Source organism: Bos grunniens, chromosome X (genome assembly GCF_055505025.1).
Source record: "Bos grunniens cultivar Pamir isolate PY7600 chromosome X, Bosgru_T2T1.0, whole genome shotgun sequence".
Classification (NCBI taxonomy): Eukaryota; Metazoa; Chordata; class Mammalia; order Artiodactyla; family Bovidae; genus Bos; species Bos grunniens.
In genome coordinates this window covers 15,912,848-15,923,422 of record NC_141194.1, presented here as the reverse complement: position 1 = coordinate 15,923,422, position 10,575 = coordinate 15,912,848, and the positions used below count along the sequence as shown (strand labels likewise).

At 39.9% G+C, this 10,575-nt stretch overlaps 1 pseudogene across 1 annotated transcript; it reads left to right on the top strand.

The window, feature by feature from the left end:
- The first annotated feature begins 2,591 nt into the window (after window positions 1-2,591).
- On the top strand, window positions 2,592-4,295 carry LOC147339860 (ARL14 effector protein-like pseudogene; annotated as a pseudogene). Its single transcript, XR_015158828.1, has one exon. The product of XR_015158828.1 is annotated as an ARL14 effector protein-like pseudogene (transcript).
- Window positions 4,296-10,575: the final 6,280 nt, after the last annotated feature.

Genomic DNA, 10,575 nt, shown 5'->3' with positions numbered 1-10,575 from the left:
CCACTCCAGTACTCTTGCCTGGAGAATCCCAGGGACGGAGGAGCCTGGTAGGCTGCAGTCCATGGGGTCACGAAGGGTCAGACACGACTGAGCAACTTCACTTTCACTTTTCACTTGCCTGCATTGGAGAAGGAAATGGCAATCCACTCCAGTGTTTTAGCCTGGAGAATCCCGTGGATGGCAAAGCCTGGTGGGCTGCCATCTATGGGGTCGCACAGAGTCGGACAAGACTGAAGTGACTTAGCAGCAGTAGCATTCATTTTTGTAAAGGCCACTGCTTGAAGGACTCTGGACTTGTGTGTGCAATTGTGACTGCAATAAATAGGGCACAATTCCTAGCATATATGATAGACTCCAGATCAATATTTGTTGAATGAATGGAAAAAAATAGTGGCTTTAGACTGAATTATGGTGGCAAATTTGCACATGCACACACACACACACTCTTTTTTTTTTTTTTTACCATTATGGGGATGAACTGGAATACTTTAAGATGTAAAGCTTAGTTCTGGAGAAGGGAATGGCAACCCACTCCAATATTCTTGCCTGGAAAAAGGAACGAGGAGCCTGGAGGGCTATAGTCCATGGGGTTGCAAAGAGTCGGACACAACTGAGTGACTGAGCACCTCACTAAACTGGGGGGAGGGGTGCAGAAAAAAGATAAAAACCTTAGTTCTAAATAGGGATGCCTCTAATGATATTTGATTATTATGAACCCCACCCCCACCCCCATCCCCCATAGGGTTCTCTGAATCTGAACTGGAGCACCTTTCCCTGTCCTTGTAGTGAGCTGCAGACACTTGATCTCTCCAGTGGAGATTGCCAAACCTTTGCGGGCAGAAACCTGGTCTTATATCATCTTTGAAGTTCTCACTGCACCTAATTGAGGGCATACCCATAGAGAAGGTACTATTAGTATCCCCATTTTCAGATGAGGAAACTGAGGTTAAGCAACTGAAGTCATCTTAAGTTCAAGTCAGATAGTTAGTGGTGAAGACAGTGCTAGTATCTGATCCCTGGCAGTGTGATGCCTGAGGCTCCTCTGTCTAGGGTAATGTATCAGAAGGGTAGCTGCTACCCTTTTTTTCCCCCAAGAAAAGTAAGGTAATAGTCAACTATGAAATTACAACTCAAAGAATAAGAGTAACGAAACAACTAAATGTTCTAGACCTGCCAAGACATTGGAGTAACTTAGAAATTATTAAACTGTATTATTTCTGTCCTGGGTATTTACTCAACAAGATCCTGGCAAATAAATCCAATTCAAGAGACAGATTCAGGGGAATCATTTGCTTTTCCCTCTCTGTAGACACTAGATCGTCCAAGTGACAAGGAACACCTAAAAGGGAACCTGTTGTATGAAATTAGTAGTATGGATCAAACAGAGTGTGGCCAGTCCTCTGGAACTGCCTGAAACTCTCCAGTGAGAAGCAAAGGGAATTTTTCTCTAGTATGGTGATCCTCTCACAGCTGATGCCCCATCCTCTCTCTTCCTTTCGGCCAGTTTGCTTCTTGAAGCTAGGCAGAACATCCTTAAAGAAATGGGCGTCCTCTGCCTCTCTACTTTCAATTATCAGTAGTTTGGGAAGCCTTGTGGGGTCTGTAGGATATGGGCCAATTAGGAGAGAAAGAGAGGGATGGGGGCAGTGGTGAGGGAAGAGACAGGGAGACATGGAGAGACACGAAATGACACTGAAAGTCCTTGAGAATGTACTGACTTTAGAAAGCCTTTTAAAAATCAATCACTAATTCAATATGATGAATTACCTTAAAGTAGCTTGTAGAGTGTTTCCTGAGAAGAATTGGAGGTCGCTTCCAACGAAATAAATAAAGCACAGCTAAAGTGCTGATGTTTTAAAGAGAAAAGGCAATTGCTAAAAATGCCCATCCAATTTCCATGACTTACTACACTCAGAAACAAGGACTACGTTTATTGATCTGAAGTGGTTCAAACAGTATTTTCTTTGTTCAAACCAATTTAGCTGGAGGAAAAGTCAAGAGTTTGCCTTGTGTGGGGGCGGTGGGGGGGGGTACTGTGGAGAGAAAGAGATTCTTTACATAAAAACCTGTTGTTTTTCTATCCTAGGGCCACTCACTGAAGAAGAATAACTGGGTTTCTATTCAAGCAAAGCAATTTTTGCCCCTGATCACTATTGGTTTAGCTCTAGGCCCTTGAGACTCAAAGCAGGTTTGGAATTAGCAATATCAATCAGTACAATCTGGGCATACATTAGAAAGGTAGACTCTCTGGCCCCACCCCAGTCCTAACTGAATCATAATCTAGTTAATCATAATCATAATCATGAAACGATTCATATGCACATTAATGTTTGAGAAGTACTAGTCTAGACAAACATGGTTATTTAAACATTTGATAGACAAAAGAGATGGTTAAATAAAGGAGGAAATACTATCTGATAAAAGCACTTTTGTCCAAAGATTTGTTGGTGTGTTGATAAACTTGCTCCTATCCACTTAAGCCAGGTTTGAAGTAAAAACTTAATAGGCCCATTCTGAAATGACTTTTACCAGCTCCAGTGTCCTCATGGTTGACTGAGGTCCCACAAATGGTTGCTGACTTTGTTTGTGTCCCCAGGTGAGCAGAAATGAGTGAACAAGCAGAAAAGAGCAGTTCCGTGCGAGAGAGACCTGCACGTCAAAGTTCTCCTGAGAAACCAAGTGAGAAGGAACTGAAGCAAAAGAAACGGTTGGATCGGCAGTTAAAACGGTTGTCATTTCAAAATCCCGGGCCTCAGGTAGCCAACTTTAATCCTGCAATAAGGCAGCAGATAAAGAAAGGGCAAATGGCAAAGAAGAATGAGTTTGTTTCTGTAAAACGCGAAGGCAACAAGTATGACAAAAAGGGCAGGCTCACCTTCAATGAGGCTGACCTGTGTGACTGCCTTGATGAAGACTGCCTGGGTTGCTTCTACCCGTGCCCCAAGTGTAACTCCACCAAGTGCGGGCCCATTTGCTGCTGCAACTGCCGCTGGGCCTATGACACCATAGTCAATGAGAATGGGGAGGTCATCAGCAAGATGCCATTCGACCTCTCCGAATAGGACCAGCCCTCTAGGGTGATCAATTTTCTCTGCTTTGCAGTTAAACCAGCCTCTTTCTCCTGGATGAATTTTAGGACTGGGGGAAGAAAGTTTTAAAAATATAGTTTAGACTAGTGTTCTCTGAAGCCATAGAACCCTGTGTAATGCACTGTCCTTTAACTTTCCTGCTGTGATGACTCAGATCCCTCCCCTGGTATCCAGCAACTCCATTGCTACTCTGCTCTCAGATTAAAAATCCCTTTCCTCTTTGCTGGTACCTTAGGAGATGGAGTTTTAGGATTTTTAGAATTCTGTAGCTGAGAGCTTGTCTTGACATAGAACATACGTTTATAATAGCTAGCTACCGTTAGGATCTTACACTTCATCAATTCTAAATCAGAATTGCTATTTGGATTGACTTGGCACTACATACTCATAGTCTCATTTTTTAGTGTTACTGTTTTAACAATACTAAAATGAAATTTGGTTAAAAAAAAAAAAAAAAAAAAAAACCTTTAATAGGCCACGTGGCCCAACATATGAGCACAAAAGCAGAGATTCAATTTAAGTGATATCCAAAATGCCAACTGGAAGCAGACTTCAAAGGACAAATTTTAATCTAATTGTTACATAGAAATGATTTAAAAGCATTTTTTTTTTTTGGTGGCTAAGATTACCAGCCACACAGAACTGGCCAAGGTGGTACAAAATTCCTAAGGCCTAAGTTGCATTTGGTCTTGGAGGTACAGGATTTAAGGCAATTCAGCTAGAGTTTCGCTGACCTCAGTGAAGATACCATCTCAGAAGACTGATGTGGAACATCTGGGACAGGTTTGGCAGCTATTGTGCAAAACTGTTTTTAGGGAAAATCTCTATGAAAATGTTCACACCCATAGCGTCATCCGGAACATTTCTCTTCAGTCATCTTTGATACCAAGTTTTATTCAAATGGTCTGTAAGGAGAAAATTGCTTTTTCCACTTTTCCATGTTTACTTCTCATGAACATTTAATTGCTTCTTTTGAAGCTTTGGATTCAGCACAAAGAGACTTTCCATTGAGCACATTTGTGCAGGCACTGGCTGAGGCTGCAGACTGTGGGCTATAAATAGACGGAAGGCCCCTATCTCCATCCCACCAAATGGCTATGTATGTTTACCCACTAGAAAAAATTCACCTGAGACCACTTTTGCCTCTGACTAACTCACCCAATATCTCTGTGTGGCAAATTCATGAATAAAAAGCATTTAATTTTCTTTACTTTGATTTTTGTGTGTGTCAGAAAGTGTGTGTGTTTTGGACCCAAGAGAAAAAAAAAACTTTTCCACCCTTCCCTGAACCAAATACATGTTTTGTTGTTTGGCAAACACCAATCACTTTCCATCAGAAATTCCTGATAATAGTGATATTAGGTTGGCGCAAAAGTTTTGCCTCATCCGCCATATTCACCTGACTTCTTGGCAACTGCCCACCACTTCATCAAGCATCTTGACAACGTTTTGTGGGGGAAGGGCTTCCACAACCAGCAGGAGGCAGAAAATGCTTTCCAAGAATTTAATCAAATCCTGAAGCACAGATTTTTTAAAAATTATTCATTGATTTTTAAAATTTATTTTTTAATTGAAGAATAATTGCTTTACAGAATTTGTTGTTTTCTTTCAAACCTCAACATGAATCAGCCATAAGTATACATATGTCCCCTCCCTCTTGACCCTCCCTCTCATCTCCTTCCCAATCCCACCCCTCTAGGTTGGTACAGAGACCCTGTTTGAGATCCCTGAGATATACAGCAAACTCCCTTTGCCTATCTGTTTTACATATGGTAATGTAAGTTTCCATGTTACTCTCACCATATATCTCACCATCTCCTGCCTTCTCCCCATGTCCATGAGTCTGTTTCTCCATTGCTGCCCTGCAAAGAAATTCTGTGGTACCATCTTTCTAGATTCCGTATATATGCGTTAATATATGGTATTTATGTTTCTCTTTCTGACTGACTTCACTCTGTATAATAGGCTCTAGGTTCATCCACCTCATTGGAACTGACTCAGATGTGTTCCTTTTTATGGCTGAGTAATATTCCATTGTGTATATGTACCACAACTTCTTTATCCATTCATCTGTCGATGGACATCTAGGTTGCTTCCATGTCCTAGCTGTTGTAAATAGTGCTGCAGTGAACGCTGAGGTACATGTGTCTTTTTCAATTTTGGTTTCCTCAGGGTATATACCTAGCAGTGGGATTACTGGGTTATATGGTGGTTTTATTGCTAGTTTTTTAAGGAATCTCCATACTGGCTTCCATAGTGACTGTATCAACTTACATTCCCACCAACAGTGCAAGTGTATATCCACACCCTCTCCTGTGTGTAGACATTTTGATGATGGCCATTCTGACCGGTGTGAGGTGATACTTCATTGTAGTTTGGATTTGCATTTCTCTCATAATGAGTAATATTGAGCATCTATTCATGTCTTTCTTAGCCATCTGTGTGTCTCCTTTGAAGAAATGTCTGTTTAGATCCTTTTCCCACTTTTTAATTGGGTTGTTTTTCAGGTATTGAGTTGTATGAGCTGCTTGTATATTTTGGAAATTAATCCTTTGTTAGTTGTTTTATTTGCTATTATTTTCTCCTGTTCTGAGGGTTGTCTTTTCACCTTTCTTATAGTTTCATTTGCTGTGCAAAAGCTTTTAAGTTTAATCAGGTCCCACTTGTTTACATTTGTTTGTATTTCCATTCCTCTAGGAGGTGGGTCATAGAGGATCTTGCTTTGATTTATGATATCGACTGTTCGGCCTGTGTTTTCCTCTAAGAGTTTTATAGTTCCTGGTCTTACATTCAGATCTTTAATACATTTTGAGTTTCTCTTTGTGTGTGGTGTTAAGAAGTTTTCTAATTTCATTCTTTTACATGTAGCTGTCCAGTTTTCCTATCACCACTTACTCAAGAGGTTGGCTTTGCCCCATTGTATATTCTTACCTCCTGTCTTGTTCCATTGGTCTATATTTCTGTTTTTGTGAAGCACAGATTTTTATGCTACAGGAATAAACAAACTTATTTCTCATTGGCAAAAATCCATTGATTGTAATGGTTTCTATTTTGATTCATAAAGATGTGTTTGAGTCTAGTTATAATGATTTAAAATTTGTGGTCTGAAACCACAATTACATTTGCAGCAACCTCATACTTTGCTTGTTTTTACAGGTCATCTTAGACCAAGAGTTTAAATAAAATGGGCTATCAGAACTAGTAGTTTTTCTTTTTAATGCTCAAACTGGTCTATCTAGCTTTGCTGAATTGGTGAAGATGGGCTTGAGAAATACAAACTGAACTTGCATTCTAGTCAAAGAACAATCTAGTGCTTCAAAGATAGGAACCCAGGGACTTCCCTGGCAGTCCAGTGGTTCAGACACTGTACTTCCAGCACAGGGGATGTGGGTTCAATCCCTGGTCTGGGAACTAAGGTTCCACATGCTGTGCAGCCAAAAAAAATGTTTTTTTTTTTAAAAAAGATGGGAACAATTCATCTGAACCTACCTGGAATCTTTGCAGTGCAAAAGTATTTGTTATCCCTGTCCATTTACCTGCTGAAGTGCCCTTTGCATTTGAAAAGCAAAGAGGTAATAGTGTTACCATGTTCACAAAACTACGAGAGAAAGGTTGATAAACAATTTATAACCACTTTCACAGCAAAGAACACATTTGTCTGAGCGTTTGGAGGCTGCTATTTGCAGTCAGTTAACAATTCCCAAGGTGTGGTAGGTAACCCTCCAGGATGGTCCCCAGTGATCCTCTGATATTTTGTAATCCTTTTCCCTGAAGTGGTGGCTGAACTTAGTGACTTGGTTCTAATGAACAGAATAAGGCCCAAGTGATGGTGACTGGAGACTTGGTCATAAAGGGCAATGTGGCCTTTCTTTTGCATCATCATGATCATCTGCTCTAGAGCAGGCCGGCTGCCCTGTGTGAGCAGCCCTATGAGGAAGCCAACATGAGAAAGAATTGGCAACTCTGGCCAACAACCTCATGAGTATTTTTGGAAGGGGGTCTTCTTGCCTCATCAAGCTTTGAATGACTTTAGTCCTAGCTGACACCTTGACTGGAACCTTGTGAGAGACCTTGAGCCAGAACCACCCAGCCACGCTGCTTCCTGACTTTTTCCCTCACAGAAACTGTGAGATAAGACATGGTCATTGTTTTAAGATGCTAATGTCTGGGGTAATTTGCTATGCAGCATTGGCTAGCTAACACAGAGGGGTATTGTGCTTCTTCTAGATTTATGCCTTTATTTATTCAGTAGGTATTTATTGAGAAACTACCACATGCCAGGCATTGTGTTTATGGGATTCTCCAGACAAGAGTCTTGGAGTGGTTTGCCATACCCTTCTCAAACGCAATATGTATGCAGAGGTTAATCATCTACTGAACATAAGAAACATATTTAAGGGACCCCTGGTTTCTGGGCACTATATACATAGCATACAGAAAAAAATTTTACCCTTGGAAAACTGTGGTGGTTATCTTTGGAAATACCATCTACCACCTAGGGTTACTACTGTATATTTGCTATTGATATATTAATGGCCCAACAAATATTTATAGACTGAATACTTGTCTGTGAATTGTGCTCACCTGTTGAAACTAGAGATGACACTATAAACCTCTGTCCCTACTATGTCCCCTCAAAATTTGTATATTGAAACCTAACTCCCAAGGTGATGGTAGTAGAAGGTGGGACCTTTGAGAGGTGATTAGGTCATTAGGGTAAAACCCTAATGAATGAGTCTCTTAGAGAAGAGACCCATGAGAGCTCCCTTACTTCTGTGAGGACTGTTAGGCCAGTATAATCTTTCTAGTGTGTGTATGTATGTATATATATATACACACACACACACATATATATATATATATATATATATATATATACACACACACATATCAAATACAAGTCATTTTGGCAATGAAAAATTATCTCTAACATCTTTATCAACATCCTCTGGGTATAGATTTAGATAATGACATTTGTAGTGCTTAAACTTCTCTGGAATGTGGGTTCAAATGCTAAATAACCACCTCTAAGGATTAATCTAAGGATTAATTAATCTGAGGATGAGCTTTAAGGATAAAGTTCATTCATACATGTTTACACATTTATACCACACTGTTTACACCATACATACAATATGTGGGCATGTATTGTCTAAACCCTAACGTTCTGAGTACAAGCTGCCCCAGTCCTTGTCTTCCAGTGCTCCAGGGGCAGGCTCTGTCCCTGGATGCTGGGTGGATGGATCAGTCCAATTCTGATTGGGAAGCTCCCTTGTTGGCATATGAAAGTGAAAAAAAATGAAAGTCGCACAGTTGTCTCCCGACTCTTTGCAATTCCATGGACTGCAGCCTGTCCTCGTCTATCCATGAAATTCTCCAGGCAAGAGTATTGGAGTGGGTTGCCATTTCTTTCTCCCAGGGATCTTCCCAAGCCAGGGATCCAACCCAGGTCTCCTGCATTGCAGGCAGATTCTTTACCACCTGAGCCACTACGTTCTCCAGTATCAGCTTTATCAAGGGTGAAGTTAACATTTTTCCCTCTACCTGCCAACTTCCTTCATTTTATCTTTGTAAGTTATTCACATTTCAGGTTGGCCAGAGTTATCTATTGGGTACTTTCAAACACCCCAGCTGCAAACTGGCATGCTCCTGGCCCTTCTGAGAGGTCTTCCAAGAATCCTCTTGACAGACCTTGGAACTCTTGCCTGTTGACCTTCTCCCACTTACACCATGCTTCAAAGCAGGCATTGACTCCACATCTCTGTATCCCCAGCATCTAACACACAACCTGGTACATGGTAGGTGCTCAGTGAATTTTTGTTTAATGATGAGTCATTGATAGCATGACATGCTTTTTGAGGGGCTTTTTAGGACTGTTGGTCAATAGCTCATTAAAAACCTGCTTGAAATGACTGAGATAAGCAACCTTAGATGACTCGAACAAACACAAAGAATTTCCTAGAAACAATGCCTCGTTTTTCTTTTAACATATGTTCCTGTTTTTGTCTTTTCCATTACTCATTGAAAATAGCATCTACCCTTTGCTGTCCACCTGAAACTATCACAACATTGTTAAGTAGCTATACTCCAATAGAAAATAAACTGTAATTTTAAAAAAGTGGAAAAAATAGAACTAAAAAAAACCACAAAGTAGCAACTATAGAATTCCCTGGTGGTCCAGTGGTTAAGATTCAAGAACATGTGTTCATATATAAGTGTATATATATATGTATATATGTATGTGTGTATATATATGGGCTTCCCTGATGGCCCAGACAGTAGACTCTGCCTTGAAAACATATTCATTTCATTTAATGCTAGTTTATCCAGAGGCTAATCTAACAAATTAATTGATTACCTATGTTTTGAGGTCATCTTATGGCCTACTGTGAGTTCTATTAAATAAAAAAGAAACAACAAAGTCCTACTGTATAGCACAGGGAACTGTATTCAATATTTACCCTGTGTTAAACCATAATGGAAAAGAATACAGAAAAGAATGTCTATATGTATATAACTGAGTCACTTTGTTGTAAAGCAGAGATTGGCCCAATATTGTAAATCAACTGCACGTCAACAAAAAAATTAAATATAAAATTTAAGTAAATAACAGAGGAAAAGCTCCATGGTAAGTACTGAATAAATGTTTGCTGAATTAATTATTATAAAATCTTTTTAAATGATGGCAATAGAGGCATGTTTTTTCAGTATTATCATATGTAAGTAGCTGATCATGCATAGTTTAGTGCAACCTCTAAAACCATTGGCCGACATTTTTGTCCTACCTGTGAATTTAATTTACCTGTGTTATTCATCATTCTTAGCTAAAGCATAAATTCCTTTTTTAAGATACTAAGTTTGAGATACCAGAAGTTCCAAAATCTGACACCACTTAGTTGTGTGGCCTTGAATAAAGTGTTCTACTTCTCTGCACATTGATTTCAGTTTCCCCTACTGTCAAATGTAGATACTGGAGTGTGAAGTCAACCGTTTATTCAGTTATACCCAGGACCTAAACTAGGATGAGGCAAGTGAAGTGCTCACCTTGGGAGAAAAATTTGAGGCAGGTTGGGTGGGGTTGCCAAAAAACCTCAATAATCAAGAAAAGTAATATTTCAATGCAGTATTTTAAAGAAATCAAAGTTAAGACAAAAGATGTATTATGACCAAAATATCAGCATTTTAAAGATGGGGTCACCATTGCTGATTTTTCCTTTGGCCTCTGACTCTAGTGTGGTTTAGCATGGCACTGTAACTTATCCGGATTTTTATTTTTCTTTCCTTCTTTTTTTTTTTTTTTTTTTTTTTTGCCGTGGTGCACAGCTCAGGGGATCTTAGTTCCCTGACCAGGGGCCAAACTTGTGCCCCCTGGAAGTGGAAGGGTAGAGTCCTAACCACTGGATCACCAGGGGAGTCCCTGAGTTTTCAATAAACATTTCATTAAACCATCATTCATCGTATTGGCCTCTTAAATTTTGCACTGGGA